General features: G+C 27.2%; 1 pseudogene; it reads left to right on the forward strand.

The window, feature by feature from the left end:
* The first annotated feature begins 2,313 nt into the window (after window positions 1-2,313).
* LOC124887750 lies at window positions 2,314-22,941 on the forward strand (annotated as a pseudogene).

A 22,941-nucleotide genomic window follows, 5' to 3' on the forward strand; every position in this document is an offset into this window, starting at 1 on the left:
AACTTTGAACGAATCAAAGATTTTTAGCTTAACTTTGTTATAAGTGATTCCTATGAACATTCTTCACCTCATAAGCACTTTACACACTAGGATAAAGGTCATGACACATGCATTCAATTATAAATTAAGAACTGGACAAAAACACCTTCACTGCGATGTGATGCAATGTGCGTGCCAAAGGAAATGCCACTGCGATGCGGCCCTATCACGGTGATTTGCTGGATTTGTGATCCAAACGTGACCCAAACCTTGTCCAAAAAATCTGAAACTCCCCCAATACATGCTTCTTACATCCCTGAACATGAATTAACTCAAAACTAACATTTTGGGGTCGGGAAAACCAAAAAAAAATCCTTAAATTTTAGGGGTCTTGAAAATGACTAAGCCCCTAAGAGCTGAATCGAGCTAGGATTAGTACAGGGTATTACACTCTACCTAAGAAATACAAATGAAAACAAAGGGAAAGTTTACTTACTAGAGTAAATCCATTTCATACCAAGAATCAAGATAGTGAAAATGAAAGAACAAGAGAATTTCTTGATTTTTTTTTGCTTTCTTTTCGAGAAAATGAGATTGCAAAAATTAAACCTCAAGGCTGCTCTCCTTTGCTTATATAGACGTGTGAGAATCTTAGTTGGAATTCGATTGGGCAAAGTTTCCCATATTGTACAATGTGCACCTGCACAGTAATTATGCTACAAGACAAAATTGTGCAGAGTGCGACAGTGTACAACTATCCTTCAGTAAGTGCATTTAACGGTCTTGATTCCTGAGCATGTTACTTAGTCATCATCAAAACATAGAACATTTAAAATTATTTATATTATTACAATTATAATTGTCGTGTTGTGACTAAACAGAGATTGAGTCATCACTATATTATAAAGCTTCTGTAACACTTATTAGTGAGCAAGAGAAGAGAAAATATCATGAAATTTTTTATTGATATTATTGTATAATATTCTTGAATGGAAATTTTGATCTAACTACAATTTGAAATGGTGGTAATATTCTACATCCATTTTTATAATATTTTTCTAAGTTATATTGTTTTCGAAGAACTAGTCACCACGTGGATTGTAGTGATTGGGGTAGTTAGTTATAAAATAAGCATTGAACGGGTCTAAAGGCCATCATTCTAAAAAAAAAAATTGGTCTGAATCGAAGCTTTTGTACATCTTACAACTAGGGGTGCCAAATGGGCGGGTTGGATTGAGATTGAAGATATTAAATAGGTTGAATTGGATATCGGGTTGGGTCATGACCCGCCCAAATTCACTTTCGATTGAAATGGGTAAATAACTAATTGGATCTTGACCCGCCCAATTTAACCCTCTTAGTCGAAAAAATATTAACATATTAATTTTTATCTCTTGTAAAGAAAATAAATTTGAATGGGTTTAAAAAGTTGGATGGGTGGGTATGAAAATAGGGGTGGGGTAAGAATATTTTTTTAAAATATATTTTTTAAAAAAATAAAAATTTATTTTTTAGGGAGGGGTGTGGGGTAAGGGGTTGGGGGAAGGAGGGGTGGCGTTTAGGATAGGGGTTTATTTTTTAAAAAAAAAAAAAAAAAGAGATTTAATTTTTAAAAAATCTTTAAAAAAAAATTGGGGGCGGGCAGGGTGTAAGGGTGTGGGTGTGGGGGGGGTCAGGGAAAGGATGGGTATTGTGGTAAGAATTTAAAAAAAATATATATTTTTTAAATTTAAAAAAATATAAATACAATTGGGGGGATATGTCGTATAGGGGAGTTGGGTATGGGGATGTAGGGAGTAGAGAGAGGGTTAGGGTAAGATTAATTTTTTTGTTCAAAAAATAGAATTTATTTATTTATTTACTTTTAAAAATTAAAAGATTTTTAATTTTTTAGGGTGGGGGTGGGGATTCAGGTAGGAAGAGGCAAATGAGGATGAGGTGGGGTAGGGACAAATAGAAAATTTATAAAGAGCCTTTAAGAAGTAAAAATAATTTATTTAAGGGAGGCGGGGTGGGGTTGGGATAAGGTGGAGATGAGGTGAGGTGAGTGATTTTGAGAGTGGATGACAAATTGTCACTTTTCTTACCTTCATTCAGAAAATGATTTTTCTATTAAGCGGGTTGAAATAGAGATTGATTGAACTCATTTGAACGTAATTTGACAATGGGTTGGGACTTAATGAGTTGAGATTTACCCAATAGCAAATTATCTTAAATCAAACCCATTAAAGTTTGAACGAATTAAATGGATCAACTTAATTTGGGTTCATTTTGACAACCCTACTTACAACTATCTTGTTGTGTTTCTCTCAAAAGTAATTCGATCCAAAAAAGATGCCAAGTGGGACGCTTGAAGTTTTTCTTGAAAATGCCAAAGGCCTCGAAGAACAAAAATGGCTCAGTATGATCTTCACAAACTCCAATTTCTGATTCTATTTATCGTTCGGGGAGAGCTAAATGTCCATAATTTTTTAATCCAAATTTGATTATAATTGTGAAAAGACTTACATAACTTTGTTTTAATTTTATCATATTTTCTTAAATAAATCTCCTCCAAATTATATTAATAAATGCACTAACTTTTTCCTATTCCCTAAACTTATGGAACAACTAAAATTGATTTACACAAAAACAATTAATAAATATATAAAAATTCTACATACTCTAAGTATTTTATATGTATAGTAAATCATACAGTTAATTAAATTAAAAAATTATACATTTGCTTATAATTAAAAAAAATAATAAATTGATGTGATTATTTTTTTTTCTATAGTTGAAATTTTTTCGTATTTTTAAAGTCAAATCTTTACAAAATTATTAATTACATTCTATAATTATATCCTTATTGCGTACTTAAAACGTTTAAATATTCGGTACTTCTTAAATTTTTTCTTATTATAACGATTTTGCGTACTTAAAAAAACTCGGTACTTCTTAAATTTTTTCTTATTATAACGATTTTATATTTATCGCTGGATTTTCTAAATCTTCTTAAAATCAAATCTAGTTGATTTATAATTTTTAAACTAATGAAAAAAATATTAGTTATCTATGATGACTTCTAATAAGGAAAGGTTTTATCATAAATATATTTAATTAATTTTTAACTCTTAAATATTAGGAAAAAATAGTGAAAAGACGATTTTGTCTAAAGCAAAGACTTTTAATGAAGGGCAAAATGTTCAAACAATATCTTAAGGTCCTTCATAGTTTTAATATATTATAGATTATACATTATAGATATATTCTCCTACACTGTAAGTTGGATAAATTTTTTATGTTGCATTAATAAGCTGGGGGGGGGGGGGGGGGGGGGGGAATACAAAATAGAATGTTTCTCTAATTTTGTATAATTTTAATTAAAAAATTAATAGATTTTAAGTTTTTAATAATGTTCAGGATATTTGATTTTAATCTGATACTAAAAATGGTAATAGAAAAAATAAAAGTATGCATATTGCTTTTATTTTTAGGATTTAGAAGATATTACATGCAAAAAATAGTATAATTTATTTTTCTTTATTTCTTTCAAGTATTTGAAACGCTCTCTTGAAATTTCAAAAGATCAATATTATGAGTTTGTATTCGAAATGGCGTTTGCTATTTTTAACATACAGAAGTTTTGGGACCAATCTATTTCGTTCATGTGTTATATTTATTCTTATTATTAATTGGATTCAAACTTAAATTAATTAGATAAACTTAAAATTTTATAATTAAAAAATAAATTTTTAAAAATTATACAAAAAAAAAATACTACAAATTATGACTTTTCTAATATTAATTTGACAAACAAATATAATTGAAATTGTTGATCAACATTCACATTTCACACAATTTCCCTCAATATACATAATGTTTTTTTCTAAAGCATTAATGATGGAGATAGAGTGGAAACAGAGAAACAACATTCTTCATTTTTCTCATTTATCTTTTGTGGGGTTTTATCCTTCTAAAATCTTTGTTATATTCTGGCTTATAATTTTATATTAAAAATGTATGTTGAATCCAAAGAGATACATCTATACCAGTTGAGATATTATTAACGACAATGACATAGCCACACCTCAACTCTATGATAATTTCTGAACTTATTCAACATATATAGGAGTATTTATGTATGTATCTGTATGTATGCATATGTATATACATATGTATATGTATATGTATATGTATATGTATATGTATATATGTATATATATGTACAGTGAAGGACCCAGGATTTAAGTATTGTGGGTGCTTAAAAAATTAAAAAGCTAAAAAAATAAAGAACCACCTCAACAAGGTTTGAACCCGAGACGTCTCTGCCAGTGCACCCAACCAACTTTTTGTTTTAGTGGGTGTGTTTATATGTTTTATACCGATTTTTGTATATTTTCTATATAATTATACCTATTCCACGTCGAGTTTAATGGGTGCCAGAGCACCCCAAAAATATACATAGATCCGTCCTTGTATATGTATTTATGTGTTTATATATATATGTGTGTGTGTGTGTTTGTATGTGTGTGTGTATAAAATATATATATGTGTGAGTGTGTGTGTATATATATATACATATGCATGTGTGCACGTGTACGTCCAATGTATATACTCTGTTTGTCCCCATTTATGTGACATATTTTTCTCTTTAGTCAATCTTTATTTATTTGAAATATGTTTTAATAACACTTTCAACATTTTACTCATGATTCCACTCATTTCCCAACAAGCACACAAATGTGTATTTTTCTAGTTAAAAATTTATATACTTTATGAACAGTTTTAAAATATTATAAAATCTTTCAATAATTCTTAAAGTTCACAATATTTCACATAAATTAAAACTAGGAGAGTAATAAATTTCACCAACTAATATAGACTAGCAACTTCAGCTATACTTTATTTATCATGTCCTTTATCTGCAACATAAATAATCTTACCTTTTTCCCTTTAATTATGCAATACTAGTTATTAGGCATGTCCGCTCGTTCTTCATTTTTAAGTTTACTAATCATTCATCTCTTAGTTTATTGGAATTGATTAATTGGATCTTCGAATTTCAACAGCTAGTATGAATCCTTATGTTGTCATCATCTGTCGGACTCATGAGAAGGAAAGTGGTGTTGCATCAAGTATTTGTAATTACATCAACTAAACACACACACACAAATATATATATATATATATATACTAGATACTTTACCCCGTGCCACCTTTTACATAATTATCAAAAAATTTATGTTACTCGCTTTGTCTCAATTTTAGAATATAGAGAGTCAATCAATTTTTTACTAATATATTTTTAAATATTTTAAGTTGTTAATCGTTGTGATTTATAGTATCTTTTGATGTAAATTGAAATAATTTATGTTGTTTGCTTTATCGAAACTTATGTGACACTATTAGAATTTCAAAAATCAATCATATTTTTTACTATATGTTTTTAAATTATTATAAGATGTTAATAGTAATGACTTATAATTATTATGTTTTTGCATAATTTTTAAATATATAATATTTTACCAAAATAAAATAAATAAATTAAAATAACCAAAGTACTAATTTTTCAAAACATGTTAAATTCAAAAATATCATTTGGATCAACAAATTACTAAATTAAAATATTAAAACATGTAAACTATAAAATGCCAAAACTATCCTGAATTTATGTGACATAAATATAATTTAGATAATCAATCATATTTTTATTATGTTTTTAGATATTTTAAATTGTTAGCTATTGTAATTTATAATATTTTGTTGTAATTTTCAAATAATATATGTTACCCTCCTTGTCAATTTTTTTGTGGCATTAATAGTCAATTATATATTCTTAAAATAATTAAAATTTTTAATTATTATGACTTATAATACTTTTTATTCTATTCCAATTTAAGTGGAACTGGAATGATTTCGAAATTCACCTTAATTATGATTAAAGCAGCGAAGCGGATATGTCCTAAATGACTTATAATACCTAATTAGAAGTGATATAGTAAAATTACTATAAAAAATATTTGTGAAAAAAATTTAAATGAGTCTCATATATGATTTCATGTTAATTTAAAACATCAATACTAATTTATCATTTTATGTCAATTTTATTCTTTATTAAATATTATTAATTTTTTAATACCTACATGACTTATAATAAATAATTAGGGGTGATATAGTGAAATTACGGTTGAAACAGTTGAAACAGACAAGTTGGTTCTCCTCAACACCTACCTAATCTCGGCTGCACGGGTAAAGGAATTGCCAAAATCATATGCTCGGCCAATACAAACATATTATTGGATACTTGATAAGGAAATAATAGTTGAACATATCAACCCTAATAATGAGATTGAGAAATACTTGCCACCACCAACTAAGCTGAATCTCACGCCTTTAGACAATATTGCTTAGCTGACACCCACTTCCTCTGCGGAAATTGGTATATTACTTTTGCCAAATGTTGTATGACTGAAATTTATATGCCTGCACAGATAGATGGTAAATATATCTTCCTATTTCTTACTAGTAGATATTCTAGGAGTTGTTATCCATTGTTGCCATGAGAAATATGTAGGTCGTACTCAAAATAATTGTCAAGAGATCACTATAGCTGACGATCAGTAAGTATACCTTTTACTTGAGATAGTAAAGATTCAACTTTATAGTACTTGCGCTTTTATAATAGATTCCAAAACAATGGTAATTACTTTTGCTACTTTCAGGAATACTCAGTTTCTCCTCACCTTATGGGGTGACTTCAGCAAAATTGAAGGGCCTGAACTGCAAGCTAAAATAGAAAAAGAAGAATACCTGATTATCCTCGGAAGAAACATAGGAATTTTTTATTGTCAAGGTATAACCACATTAAAGTATTTCAAAAAAAGACGTATATAAACCACAACATTATGCGATCGTTTTGCATATGTAGGACTATCACTGCAAATCAAATTCAACACAATAATACGCATTAATCCTTCTTATCCACAGGCATTAGAACTTCTTGGCTGGTATGAAATTCTCACATTTCTTCTCAACCTCTAACCTACCCTTAGGGAGTACAAACTCTAACTTATTCGGTCTGCTGATAGGATCAAATCAAACAAAAGCATCCTTTCAGGTCGGACATTGATTGCACTTTCAAGTCGTGCATCAAGCAGTTTTTCTGTATCATCCGCCCCTCTCATTGTTACTTTTGACTCTGACAAACTAACCTCTATTGCAGAAATAACCTCACAAACTTCTATAAGTTACAAAGTTATCTGCACCTGATTAGTATACTCAAGGACAAGACTAAAGATATACAGACTTTTGTTCTCCTTGATAGGTTGGAATTTTCAATGTTGAGGTGGCAATGTCAATATCAGATAACTTCTAAAAGTTCTGTGTGTTCGAGTGCCCAGGTTGTAGTACAAAAAATGCACAAAAGACAGGAAGTCATTTGATTGTCCAAAGTGTGTGCGGAAGATGACATTAGTGCCTCGGTATTACATTGTTGACATATACATAAATTGTACTTCTCCAAAGCACAACATATACTCAAGCATTTCAAGTAGTAACTCACCATGGTTATAAAGGTACGTTCCAAATTGATCTTACCAATACAGTTGGCTTGACCACAGTATTGATTTCTGGTGTACTTGGTGAAAACATTCTCTCTATGACAGCAGAGGATATATTCAACACAACATGTGTCAAGGTCAGGATTTATTTATGTCTACCTTCAATTTTCTTGAATCTACCTTATCCCTGACACATGTTTTATCTCTTACAACTGACTCCCATTTATAGCTGCAGTTCTTTCGTCTTGACCATATCCATCAAATATTATCCAACAAATTATTCAACACTTATCTGAAGAAGTCATCCTGGGTAAGTGCTAATGTTACACATACAAGCCTAACAATTGTATCATTCACAGAAAAAGAGTAGGTGCTGCCGCTGACTATTGACCAGAGAATTACTAAGAAGGTCAAGCCACTTGCCACGAGAAAGTAAATGGAACCAACAATAGTAGAATTTGGATCTTCAAGTTCTACACTAGCACTTGAACCGCTCACGCCAGCAAAAAAAAACTAAGAGGTTAGCGAACTTAAATTTTTAGTAAAAAATTGTATTTATTTTGCTAGAAACTTCAAAATGCAGGACATGTATATATTGACTTTACATAAACACTGAATGTGAATATAAATTATTAAGTGTGAAACAACTATGAATACAATCATACATCAAAATTCTGGTGTGAGAGCATGTGAAAAATTAGTATTTCCTTAACCCTCTCTCATGTTCTTCTCACTCTGACTTCTCTTATCTCTCAACACACACAATCAAATTCTTGACTAATTACCAATTTATCAAATTACTACTTTCCTAAATGAATGAGCTAATCAGTTCAAACTATAGATCATATTGAAAGCTGCATTCTCATTCCCATTTCAAGTATCTTAGAGATGACCTGATTACTGGGACTTGGCGCTGGATCATTTTGATTTAAACCAGCATTCTAGGTTGTTGTTAGCTGTTATATTCCATTCTATTACTGACTTGAGTTTTTGCGTTTCTCCGAAATTGAATCAAATTATCCTTTCATTTCTTTAGAATACTTCAACCCTTTTTAGACTAAACCAGCATGACTACATGCCGTGAGGACTCCTGTAAAGGTCACCGCATCCAGTTGAGAACCTTTATTTTGTATTGTCGATTTTCTTTTCCTTTCTATGATCTACTGAATCTAGAGAGGAAGAAGTAGAATTAGGAAGAAAAATTCCCAAGAGAAGATATTTTTTTCTGAATTTCCAACTCTTTTTTGTTGTTAATAGTCAATAAATACATACTGCACCTGTGAGCAAACTGCAACTTACTTTTCCAAATCATCAACCAACTCCTGAAATGTTTTGCCTCTCCCACCAAAGACGGTTTCACAATTATCTTCAATTAGCATAGCAATACAAGAGTCATGAATATACGAACCAGTCCTCCCCTCAGCAATAAGTCGTCTAGACTTTTTTATCAGTAGTTGAAAGACCCTTCTTTCAGAGGTATTCCTATGCCTTCTCAAGATCCCCTCTAGTTTCAGACAGGGATTTCTTGTAATCCATCATTCCATCTCCAGTTTCTTCTCACAACTTCTTAACTAAAGCAGTTAAAATTGCTGCTTCGGAGGCCTGCATCAATTAGAATAGAAGTAGACGGTGAGACATAAAAGAATATAGGAGTTTTGGGGTTGAAAATAGCTTAGGATAAAATATCGACATGGAGTTTCATAGTGAGATGAGAAAGACAGAAAAATAGCTTTCAGATTAGCCCCTCCATAATGTTATTGGAACCAGATTTCATTTGAAAAAAAATAAAGTAAAATGTGTACTTAGGTTTAGAAGATTGTGTAAGCAACAATTGAGTCTAAATATAAAAGAACGCTAAAACTATCACTAATAATGAGAAGTTTGCTAACAATAATTAACAAACCTAAAAGATGACATTATAATCTGATTCATAAAAAAGATGTATTTGACATGTCATGGAATGCTTTGCTACCATATTTGTGCTTGTTCATCGTTGAAGAAACATAACTTGTTGCTACCACATTTGTTCTTGTATTATCGAAGTAAGAGTTTCTATTGAGGGGGTTTAGAAGTAAACATACGAACTACCCAAAAGGGAGTTCAACGTCCACTATATATTCATAAAAAGTATTTTTAACCATGTAAATAAAAAAACTACTGAAGATAATGTGGACTAGAATATAATTCTTTATATCTGATTATGAACTTAACTTCAGTTTAGTATGCTCGTAGGAACTATGGTCCTCTTTTTTGGTAACTTTTGCGTACTAGAAAAGGATGGAATTTATTTTTGGGCTCCGAATCGCTATGTTTTGACTCAATATGAAGCATGTTCAGCAGCTTTAGAAGCCATCACACTGCTACAGATTTATCGGGAATGAAAAGTACTACTTCCAGTTAAGTTTCACCACATTACTTTTGAAATCATGATTGTTATGTTGGAGTTCAAATTAAGATATCTATTGTAGCAATGTAGTGACTAATTTTCTTAGGAACTAATTCTTTCATAAAATCTGCTACATCTAGAGAAATTTAGCATCATCGTGCCAGTGTTCATCTGTGGGTGATATGAATGCCATGGTGAAAAAAGCATTAGATATCCACTGGTAATATCTGTAATTTGATATGGAGTTCAACAAAATGTTTTAGTTTGCTTGGTTTTGGTTTTTCCTTCACAAGGACTTTTAAGGAAGTATTCAATTTGTTTTTCTGATTTTGATTCGATACAGTAAAACTAAAGACAGGTAGAATATTCCAAAATATTTTTTAATCCTCTGATTAGAAGGTTTATCTTGGTAATAAATTTCATTTTTCCATTTGGAAACTGAGAGCAAGTGTGTACGTAAGTGACTTGTCGAAGATAAATTAGTAATGTAGAACATCAGGGGTTGATAGTAGAAATATACAATGGAACTCTTATGTTTATCCAGAGGTGGATAAAGTTGGTATTTTTCTTCCTTTTTCTCTGTATCCTAATATCTACAACCTAAAGATTTTGCCCATGCATGTTGCTATGGTAACAAGTGACTATACTATCATATTACCCAAAAAATTATTACTATATCACATATATTGAAAATAGGCTTGTTCATCCATAATTGTTCTTAGAAATTATTGTTATTCTCGGCCTAAAATTTAATCATGTATTACAGTATAGCTTTCGGCCTAAAATTTATTGCGATTTGGTATTCATTTTCCTCAGACTACTAATATTTACCTTTTCACATTAGGCATGTCATAACTGTTTTTTGAAATGCAAAACCATGGATGGATTCTTAGCTCTCCCATCCTACCGCTGTACATTTAGAATATGATCGTATGGTACCTGAAAATGCAAGGACTGTAATCTTTTTGGGTTGTATTGTAATTACTACTAGAACAATGGTTTGAAGCAATTTGACTGGATGTCGCACCTATAGTTATTGCAAATATATTTTAATATATGTATGTATGTCACCTTAAATGTAATATTTTTGTGCTTCATTACCCATTACTTCATGATGCTCCATAACATAGCGTGACAAGCATACATATTTCCTTTATAAATATATTATAAGCCAGCAACAGAAGACTATGGCACTTATTAGTAGATAGTACACACTGGTCTTGACACTATAGTTTTATTAAAAGATAACACCACTTTTTGTAAAAACAAATGTTGTTATATAGTATTTTCGTCCGTGCATCACACGGGCACAGGCATACTAGTTTATACCATATATAAGAGAGAATAAAAGTTTTGGTAGTCGTCCTCACATTAAATTTATGATATGAAAATCTTACATGTGGCATTATTTTTTCATAATTATCCTTTTAAGATTTGCCATATGAACCTTTATAATTGATTGAATTTTTTTGGGTTTTATTAATATATTTTCTTCATCTTAAAATATTTGTCACATCTCACTATTGAAGATCAAATTATATGAACTTTAATCAATGTTTTAAGAAAAAAAATATTATATTGATATAATCATTACAATTTATGGTATTTATTTTTCATATAATTTTGAATATCTAATTTTATTGAATTAACATAACACAGTTTAGCTCTAAAGTAAGTCAAATTGTCTTTTGAAAAATAAAATGATAAAATTTAAACAACTTTTGAAGACAATCTCTTTTACCACTAAAGCATAGAGGATCTTGAGGTTTTGGTAGCTTTCGCAAGGGCTTTTTTGATATTTCAATTTTGGGTGAAATAAAATTACTACACATGATAATTAATGGTGTTTCTTAATTACATATTTTCATTTTCGCCCTTGTTCTTTTTGTTAAGACCATTCGACTTGGGTTTTTATAATTGATTTTTTCTTGCCACATGTTAGATTACTATAAAACTCCTTTCATTTTAAATCAACAATATTCAAGCTAACTTTTTCTACAAAATTAAAGTTTACAATGATGTCAACTACATCCTCATAGTTCTTTATGATATTATAGTATAATAAATAATATCTTGTATTTATTGTTTCTCGTAGTAGACATGAAAAGGTATAAAATAATAATTAAAATGGGACGAATAGGTTACTCTTGTAAGAACGTGTAAAAGATAAATATAATAAATAAATAGACCAAATGGAGAAAGCTGTTAATGTAGTTTAATTATATCATTTAATATTCTTATATATTCTTATTAAATTAATTCATATAAAGGCTTTAATTTGAGGTTATAATTAATATAATTATAATATAAACTTGAAAGCATTGAATTTTTTTACAGATGATTTTATAAGATGAAAAAAATGTAATTATCAAAAGTTATTGCCACTAAAATTATGAGGAAAATTAAAACTCAATAAATATAAAAATAAATCTATTTTTAGCTATAACTAATAAAATAAATACTTGCAAATTTTATAAAAATATCAATATTTTTTTCTATTTATGATCTTTCCCGAAGAGTAATTATTAGATATTTAAAATTATGTCATTATATAAAATATCAAATTGCTTATAACTTTTTGAGATATTCTAATTCTCTAGTAATATCTTCTTCATCATGAATAATGTTTTTTTATTTAAAATTATCCAATTATATGATTAAACACTCTAATAATTATGAAAACTTATCAAGAAGACCTACTTAGCAGATCATTAGATATACTGATTATAAAGTAAAAAAAGATACAATATAAATTATTATTTTTTTACTTTGAGTTTCTCAAGAAACTAGTACTATATATAAGTGAGGATGGCCTTTTTGGTCGTTCTCACAGTGTCAGTTTAGGAATACTTATAAATAATTCAATTGGTTGATAAAATACACGTGGACATACTCTTAAGTTTTGTTGTTTTTTTTTCCTTATGGCTCACTAACTTTTTGTGAATGATTACTTCTCCCTATTCATGGTACTATTCATATTATATGGCATTTTAGGATTCATCCGTAGCTTATTGAGAATATGTTGGAAGCGATGCCACCTTAATGGGCCCTACAACATGCAATTCGAATTAATCGGGGCTCCAATGCAGGCACCAGACACTGGATGGGAAACCAAAAACAAAAAAAAGCTTATTGTGAATATTATTTTCTTCCCCTATTCATATTATAATATGATACTTTGGGTTTCACATTTAATTAAAAATAAATTTTTAGATAATTTAAAATATATTAATAAGAAAACTCAAATTAATATTATATAAATAAATAAAAGTTTACACAATCAAGAAATAATATTAAATTGATACTACTTAAATGAGTATAATTTAATAAAGATTTTTTTTTATTTTATAAGGATAATTGATTTCGCAGGAACTATATTAAAGCTAAAAACACCATATAATATGAATCGAAAGAAGTATTAAATTACTTTTACATATTTGTCATTATGCACTTTTGTAAAATTATGCCAATTTTGAAGCTATATACGTTACATTTTCAACTGAAGCATTATTAGAACTAACTTATTCTTCTTCTTTATTTCAATTTATGTGACACTTTTTAATAGTCACTTTGATTAAACTTTAAAGCTAAATTAAATTAGATCAACTTGTTATTTAATTGATAATTACTGTTTTATTCATAAACTATATATAAAAAACTAAATTGATTCTTGAGGTTCATTCAATGATTTTTTCTTAATTTTGGATAATACTAGATTTAAATCGTCAAATTTAACTAGCTTAAATTTTTGTCCCGTAAAATATTATGAGCGAAACTAAACCTTAATAGCTGTCAAAATGATCAGTTTTTTTATCAATAAATAAAAACTTATATGCTCACAAATCATAAAAATGTCCATATTTTTCACTTTATGATTTTCATCGAATTGTAACTATTTATATAATTTAAATCATGTCACTTACAAACTAAGAAGTTATTTGTATTTGCTCATCCTCCTACCAAACTTCCTTTTTCATAAATCTTTTTTTGCTAAAAAATTATCTAATTAAATAACTAAAAAAAATTTAGTAGTTATGAGAACTTATCAACAATACATGTTTAATATGTCATTAAATTCTATAACTGTGCTTTAAGAAGATATGATACATATTATATTTTTATTAAAATATTATTATCATGAGTTTGGGCCCGGACTTAGCACGGGCCTAATATAACTAGTTATTACGACTATATATAAGAGAGAATATCAATTTTGGTAGTCCTCACAATGATATTTTAGGTACTTCACTTTTTTTCTTAAGTAAGATTACCACACATGACAATTAATGGTGTCTATTTCTAATATATTTCCATTTTTGCCTTTATTATTTTTGTTAAAATCATTGCCACCTGGACTTTTGTTATTGGTCCCTTTTTGTCACTAATTAAATTACCTTTTAGTTAAAACTCCATTTATCTTTATTTAACAATCAATTTAGCTCAAAAAATCATTCCAAATAAATTTTAATACAAAATTAAAGTTGGCATTGATTTTCAACTACACTCTTGTAGTTCTTACTAGTTTAGGTGTACGCACCTCGCACGTATACCTCACTTTATTGAGTTCAGACGTTACACTAAATAGGATATTTATTTAAATAATAAAGATGAATACAAAAATTAAATACAACAACTTTTGAAGAATTTATTTAATTAAACCTAACATTTACAAAAAAATCTCAAAGTTGATCGACATTCATCTACCACCTGTAAACTGCAACAAAACAATACGATGATAGAGACATCAAAATAATATAATTAAAACTAACCTTTACACAAAAAATTCCTCAAAGTCATCTGACACTCATCCACCACCTGTAAACTATAATAAAATAATACGACAATAGAGATATCAAAATAATACAACTAAACTTTATCTTTACATGAAATTTTTTTTAAAATGGAGATATAAAAATAATACAATCAAACCTAACTTTTACCTAAAAAATTTCTCAAAGCCGACTGACATTCCTCTACCACCTGTAAATTCATCTACGACCTGTAAACTATGACAAAATAATACAATAGTAATCACAAAACTTCATTTTTTATGAAAATAATTCTCGCCTGAGCAAAAATTTTGACACTAAAGAGTGACTTGAATGAAAATAAAGAAGATATATATATACATACACGTTGAATTCTATTATGTTGACAAAAATAGTGAAGAAGTTAGAAAATTAAGCATTCATCAATCTAGACATGTAACCGAAGCAAGTTAGATGAGCATCAATCATATTTTTCCAATAAGTAAATTAGTTTTTTCTCTAGTTTAACGTGCATCTCAATATTTATAGAAGTATTTCCTTAATAGAGTTCTATTTTAGGAGTATTTTTCTAATTGATCAGTACAGAGAAAAATATTAATTGATTCTCCTTCAATATATTTTAGGAGTCCCATATATTTTAGGAGTTTAGTTAATATAATAAAAATAATTAAATAATAAATTAAAGAAAATAGTGAAAAAATAGTTTAGTCTAAAGGAGCGTCTTTTAATGAAGGACAAAAAGTTCAAATCATTTTTTAAGGGCCTTCGCACTTTTTATATATTATAGATTACTGTACAATTCTCAAAAAAAAATTATTAAATAGGAAAACTTAATAAATAATACCTTGTATATATTATTTTTCTTAGCAAACATGAAAAAAGATAAAACAATAATTAAAATAAAATGGATAAAATATTCTCTTAGGGATCATGTAGAATATAAACACGACAAGTAAATGGACGAAATGGAGTAATCCATTAATGTAGTTTAATTATTATTTAGTATCCTTAGAGATTATTAAGAAGTTAATTTGTGTAAAACCTCTAAATTAAGGTTACAATATATAATATAAACTTGAAGTCATTAAATTATTTTGTTGTATCAGATGATTTTATAAGATGAAAAAAAAAATGAATTGTGCAAAAAATCTTGCTACATAAAATAAAAAACAAAATTATAACTCAATAAATATCAAAAGAAATTCATTCTATATATAAGTAAACGATCAGATACACACAAAATCATAAAAATATAAATATTTATTTATTTATGATCTTTGTCAAATCATAATTATTTAAATATTGCAATTCATGTTTTTTGCAAAATATTGAATTACCCGTGATCCTTTGATATATTCTAATTATTTGATAGTACTTTCTTCCTCATAATTATTTTTTTTTCCTAAAAAACTATCTAACTACATAATTAAAAACTTTAATAATTAGAAAAACTTATTAACAAGACATGTTTGACATATCATTAGATTATATTAATGATAAAATAAAAAGTATATAATAGATTATATTTTAAATTAAAATTAATATTTTGGTAACTTGAGTTTGGGCCCGGGCTTAGCACGGGCCTCATAAAACTAGTTATTTATATATAAGAGATAACAAAATTTTGGTAGTCCTCACATTAAAATTTATGGTGTGAAAGCTTTACATGTGACATTATTTTCTTCATAGTTCTCCACTTATGATTTTCCACATGAACCTTTGTAATTTGTTGAATTTCTTTTTGGTTTTATTAAATTATTTTTTTCTTCATCTTAAAATATTTTTCACATTTCACTTTTGAAGATCAAATTATATAAATATTAATCAATATTTTTAAGAAAAAAATTTTATTATGTTAATTGCAATTTATGTTATATTATATATATATTTATATATATATATATATATATATATATGTGTTTATATATATATATATATATATATATTAATTACTATTATATATAAGTGAGGATGACCAAATCTGGTAGTCTTCACAATAAATATAATAATATTAAATTTTTTGTGTTGGTACAAATTGCTATAGGTGGCCTATTCTCATTTTGCATTGTTTTTCTTTTTAATTCATTTCTAAGTGGACATTTTTAATTGGTGTATCCTATTGATATTTTATATGTTTTTTGTTATATTTTCTTGCTCCTCCACCATTTACATTCATATCCGATTACAATTCTTACTTAGTCCATTTCTTTATAGGTATTTTTTCGGTTGTGATTTTGTTCCTAAATAAATATACATTTAAATTTTTAAGAGTAGTTTGATCATAATCTTTTTAATATACCTCTGAGTTTAAATTTAATAATCAATATAAATTTGAAAAGAGACAAAATTTAATTAAGAGTGAGTTGGTAAAGTAATTTTTAATTTTTTAGATGTGAAAAGTTTATTAAAAGGTGTGTCCAAACCAAAAGGAGAACTTATTTAGGAATAGTTGAAGTAATTTTTTTTCATTGATTAAAAATGTATTTTAGTGAACTAATTTTATCAATGATGCTTTAAAATCATAAATTTAATTACGATTACTTATATAGTTATTTAATACTAAGAATAATATGGATAAAAGAAGTACTATAATACTCGCTTAATTTGTTAAAATGGACTAGCAGAATAAAACATCTATTGTTATATGAAGGAACATCTACAAAAGTATTTTGTTGAATCAAGTATTTTAATTATTTAAATTAAATTCTCTCATTATTTATAAGTTAACTTTATTGATGTTATCCTACAACAATTTGCGGTATTAAATATTTATTATATTAATTTGAATGTAGATATTTTTGGTAATAAATGAGTTAATTAATATAAGTTTAATTAGAAAAAATTTAATGAAAAAGAATTGAGAAAAGAATGATAAATTTAATTCAACATAATATAAAACTTGATTTGGATCATTAAAAACTTTAATCTCCAAAACTACCACTAAAATAAAAAGAAAAATAGTGTTGGTGCATGCATGTGTTTGAAACTAAAACGAAAATAAAAAATAAACTCTGTGGAAAAAAGAATATTCTTTCAATTCACAAACAAAAAAAATTTGATTAACATTAGAAATATTGAGATATGTTCTAAAAATTAAAAATAAGAATAGCAATAAGATAAAAAAAAGTTTACAAATATAAAATTTAATATTAATTTTAGGCCCGGACTTAGCATGGGTCAAATGCTACTAGTATATATATATATATATAAGAGAAAAAAATTTTGGTAGTCTGCACATTAAAATTTATGGTATGAAAGTTTTACATGTGGCATTATTTTTTCATAATTCTCCTCATAAGATTTTCCTGTAATTTGTTGAATTTCTTTTTGGTTTTATTAAATTATTTTTTTCTTCATCTTAAAATATTTTTCACATTTCACTTTTGGAGATCAAATTATATGAACATTAATCAATGTTTTTCATAAAAAAATATTATTATGTTAATTACAATTTATGGTATCTGTTTTTCCATATTGTTTTGAACATCTAATTTCTAATTTTATTGAATTAATATAACACAATTAAGCTCTAGAATAAGTTAAATTATCTTTTGAAAAATAAAACGATAAAATTTGAACAACTTTTGAAGACAATACCTTTTTTACCACTAAAACATAGAGGATCTTGAGATTTTGGTAGCCTTCGTAAAGACTTTTTTGATATTTTAATTTTTTGGTGAAATAAAATTACTACACATGATAATTAATGGTGTTTTTAATTACATTTATTTACGCCCTTACTCTTTTTGTTAAGATCATTCCACTTGAATTTTTATAATTTATTTCTTCTTACCATATGTTAGATTACTATTTAATTAAAACTCCTTTCATTTTAAATCAACAATATTCAAGCTAATTTTTCTTACAAAATTAAAGTTTTCAATGATTTCAACTACAACTTCATAGTTCTTGTTGATATCATAGTATAATAAATAATATCTTATATTTATTGTTTCTCATAATGAACATGAAAAAGTATGAGCAATAATTAAAATAAAATGATTAGGTTGCTCTTGTAAGGGACATGTAAAAAATAGACATAATAAGTAAATAGACTGAATGGAACAAGCTAATAATGTAATTTAATTATCATTCAATATCCTTTTATATTCTTATTAAATTAATTTATATAAAGACTCTTAATTGAGGTTATAATTATTATAACTATAATATAACTTGAAAGCATTGATTTTTTTCTGAGATGATTCGATAAGATGAAAAAAATGTAATTAGCAAAAATTATTGCCACTAAAATTATGAGAAAAATTTAAACTCAATAAATATCAAAATAATTTTTTTTTTCTATAACTAAGAAAACAAATACTTGCAAATTTTATAAAAATATCAATATATTTTTTCTATTTATGATCTTCATCGAAATGTAATTATAAAATATTTAAAGAGATAAGCATTCAGTACCCCCTCGAACTATGGTCAGATTTGCTACAACACACTCCAACTCCACATGGGTGCTATTATCTCCTTCTCCATCCCCCGAACTCAATTTTAGCATATTTTTGTCACCCTTTTGTGCTGATATGACACCTTTATTACATAAAAATAGGGCCCATATTAAAGATGTCACGTCAGCTAAAAGGGGTGACAAGAATACATTAAAATAAGTTCAGGGGGTAATATGACCCCTGTGAAGTTGCAGTGTATCGTAGTAACTTTGACCATAGTTCAAGGTGGTACTAGATGCTTTACTCTATTTTAAATTATGTTATTATATAAAATATTGAATTACTTGAGGTTTTTGTTTGATATATTCTAATTCTCTGTTAATATGTTCCTCCTTATAAATAATATTTTTTTTTAAATTATCATATTATGTGATTAAAAACTCTAATAATTATGAAAACTTATCAACAAGACTTGTTAAGCAAATCATTAGATATATTGAAATATATGATATAAATTATTACTTTTATACTTTGAGTAAGCCCGGGCCTCATGAAACTAGTTATATATAAGAGAGAATACCAATATTTGTTAGTCCTCACAAGGCTATTACAGTAACTTTAATTAATTTCTAATCCTCTAAAGTTGTGACTCATTTGATGATAAAGATGAAGTAATTTTATCTTCTTTTTTGCCATATGGACATTTGCACTTGGTGCATGTGTCATGAAATGAGAAACTAATATTAAGTTTTTTCTTATAATTTCTATTGTTTAACTATTTTTTTTTTGTAAAAAAATAATTAGGAGTAGAGGAAGGAGAATTAAGAAAGGGATTGCAAAGTAGAAAATTAAAATATTTACCAATAAAGTATAAATTCAAATTCTCAATCAAGTGAAATATTCAAATTCCCCTATTGTTTAATTAATCGGTAAATCACTCTTAGAGTTTTCGTTATAATGTTTTGATTCTCATATTTACATATTATTTAATCATGTCAATTATAAAATATAAACGCCAAATATTTAATAATTAATTTTTTACTTTTACTTCATGTTATATGAATCATCTTTCAATGATATTATTTATACAAGATTTTGATAATAGTTCTCCGACAACAAGACCCAAAAGCTTTAATTTTGACTAATTTTTGTTATTTTTTAATCAAAATTTATTATTTAATTACTTTAAAATATTAAAATATTCTTAAAAAAATTAATATTTTATATGAGCTTTTATTTAACGTGGTTTAAAACGGAAAAACATATTATGATTGTGGAGAACTTTCTTCTATTGCACGAACAATCGATCACCTTTTTTCTTCTTTCTTAGTATTTATATATACTAATTTTATTTTTTCCATGAAATAAGTTTATACAAATACCTTGAACATGAAGAAGAGGTAAAAGAGAGGGGTCAATATTAGTGATTATATGGGTTTATATTTTATTTTGTCAAATTAAGTATGATTTTCATGTATTTTATAATTATTTGTTATGATATGAATAGAATTTTTGTGTGGACAATTTCATTCATTGCTATTGAAAATATCAGACATATTTAACATACTATTAAAATTATTGATAATGTTAAAATTACGGTAGTAATATGAATAAAAATCAAACTATTTTTAAAATCACTTTTTTGGTTAATTGAGAAATAATATTGTTTAGCACAAATTGTATATAAAAAAATTAATTGGTTCTCGATGTTCATTTTGATGAGTTTATTTTTTCTATTAATTTAATATAAAATTAAACTTAAAGAACAATAGTTAACTAGCATAAATTCTTGCCTCGTAAAATTATAAATAAAATTATGTATTTTCCACCACTGACAAGAAGAGTTGAGGAAAACAATTGGCCCTTTAGATGACTTTCCCCTTTATCTTCCTGGTTGTATAGAAGAACTCAAACTGAGAATATTAGAGGAAAAAGAAAAAAGGTATCAAATTTTCCAAAAAAATATATTTCTAGCTGCAACCAAAAAAATTATATGCTCATAAATTCATAAAAATGCTGATATTTTTAAATTTTTATGATCTTTGCGAATTATATTTATTTTATATTATTTTAAATTCTGTTACTACCTAAAATAACAATTGATCTGAGCTTGGGCCGGGGCTTAGCATGGGCCTTACAGAACTAGTATATATATAAATATATATATGTATGTATGTATGTATGTATATTTGTATGTATGCATGGTTGGTTGGTAATCTCATTTTTATGATTATGACATTAAAGAAAAGAAATATACACAATATAAAAGTTTTATCTGAGTAAATATCTCAATATTAAGTTGCTTGCTGCAAATGAAGGATCTGACCCTGAGTGGAATGAGACCTTTGTTTTCACCATCAGTGGTGATGTTGAAGAGATCACCCTCAAGATTATGGACAAAGATACTTTCAATTCTGATGATTTTGTTGAAGAAGCAACGTTAATAATATATCTCTTGCTCATTCGTTTCCCTAACGGTCTATTAATTTTTTTTCCCATTAATGTTGATGGTAATTTTTATGTGTGTATAAACGAAACAGAATTCCCTTACATAAAGTGTTGCGCGAAGGAGAGGTATCACGATCTTACAATGTTGTCAAGGATGCAGAATATTGTGGAGAGATAAAACTTGGCCTCACCTTCATATCTGTGGTGAGTTTATTACTTCATCTTTTTAATTTGTCTATCTTACGTTAATTAGACACAAATTTTAAGAAAGAAATGAATCTTTTTAAATTGTCTTAAATTAAGAAATAATTCATATGTCAAAAAAGTTTTTAATCTTATGATTTTAAATACGTAATTTGAGATGTTGACATTAAAGTGTTGTCAAATTAAAAAAAAAATTCTAAAAAAAAGAACTAAAAAAAAGTGAAACTAACAAATTATAACCGATGGAGTATATGTCAAACTCAAAAGTAATCTAAGATCTATACAAGGAGTATGGAAGAAAAAATTACTCCCTCTATAGCAACTTATGTGACATGTTCACTTTTAGGGATTCCGAATTTTAAATTTTTTATGTATAATTGTAAATAGAAAAATTTCTTAAAATAAAACTTTCATATTTGAAAACTACATATACTACAAGTTACAATAATTAGTAATTTAAAATATTTAAATTACATAATTGCAGTCCAATAATTTTTTAAAATTTCAACTTTGAACACTATCACATAAATTGGTACAGAATACTTTAGTGGTCCACCTAAAGACAACCATATAAAATTGTGTTTAATTGCTGAGATTTGTTGTCTACAAAATAAAATTCGTAATACGTTATAATCGGTTTTTTTTTTGTTAAACGGTCAATTGACTTGAATTTATTAATAATTGAACTAAAACATTATGACAGGCTAAAATACAGTTATAGCACATAGTTAATTTACACTATCAATACACACTAGGACTTTAATTTTTTCACATGGTCATTCAACTTAATCTAAGACTCTAACTTTTGTAGGAAAAAGTTGGAATGAGGAACAATAATGAGTTTATGAGCTAATAACTACTACTTGAGCGACAATATAGAAATCAACTTTGCATATAAGTTAAAATCAAAATTAACTAAAAATGACATTTTCCCACTTGCAGTCGGGTTCTCATAACGTAGAAAATTATGTCATGACTTTGGAGGATCTGATGAAGAAAAATATGATGGACGTAGAAAATCATGTCATGACTCTGGAAGAACTGAAGAAGAAGACTATGGTGGATGTGGAAAATCACATCATGACTCTGGGGGATCTAAAGAAGAAGAAGAATATGTCGGAAGTAGAAAATCATGCCTTGACTCCGGAGGATCTGAAGAAGAAGAATATGGTGGACTTAGAAAATCACCTCATCACTCGGGAGGATTTTGA

The sequence above is a fragment of the Capsicum annuum genome, chromosome 10, assembly GCF_002878395.1.
Source record: "Capsicum annuum cultivar UCD-10X-F1 chromosome 10, UCD10Xv1.1, whole genome shotgun sequence".
Lineage (NCBI taxonomy): Eukaryota > Viridiplantae > Streptophyta > Magnoliopsida > Solanales > Solanaceae > Capsicum > Capsicum annuum.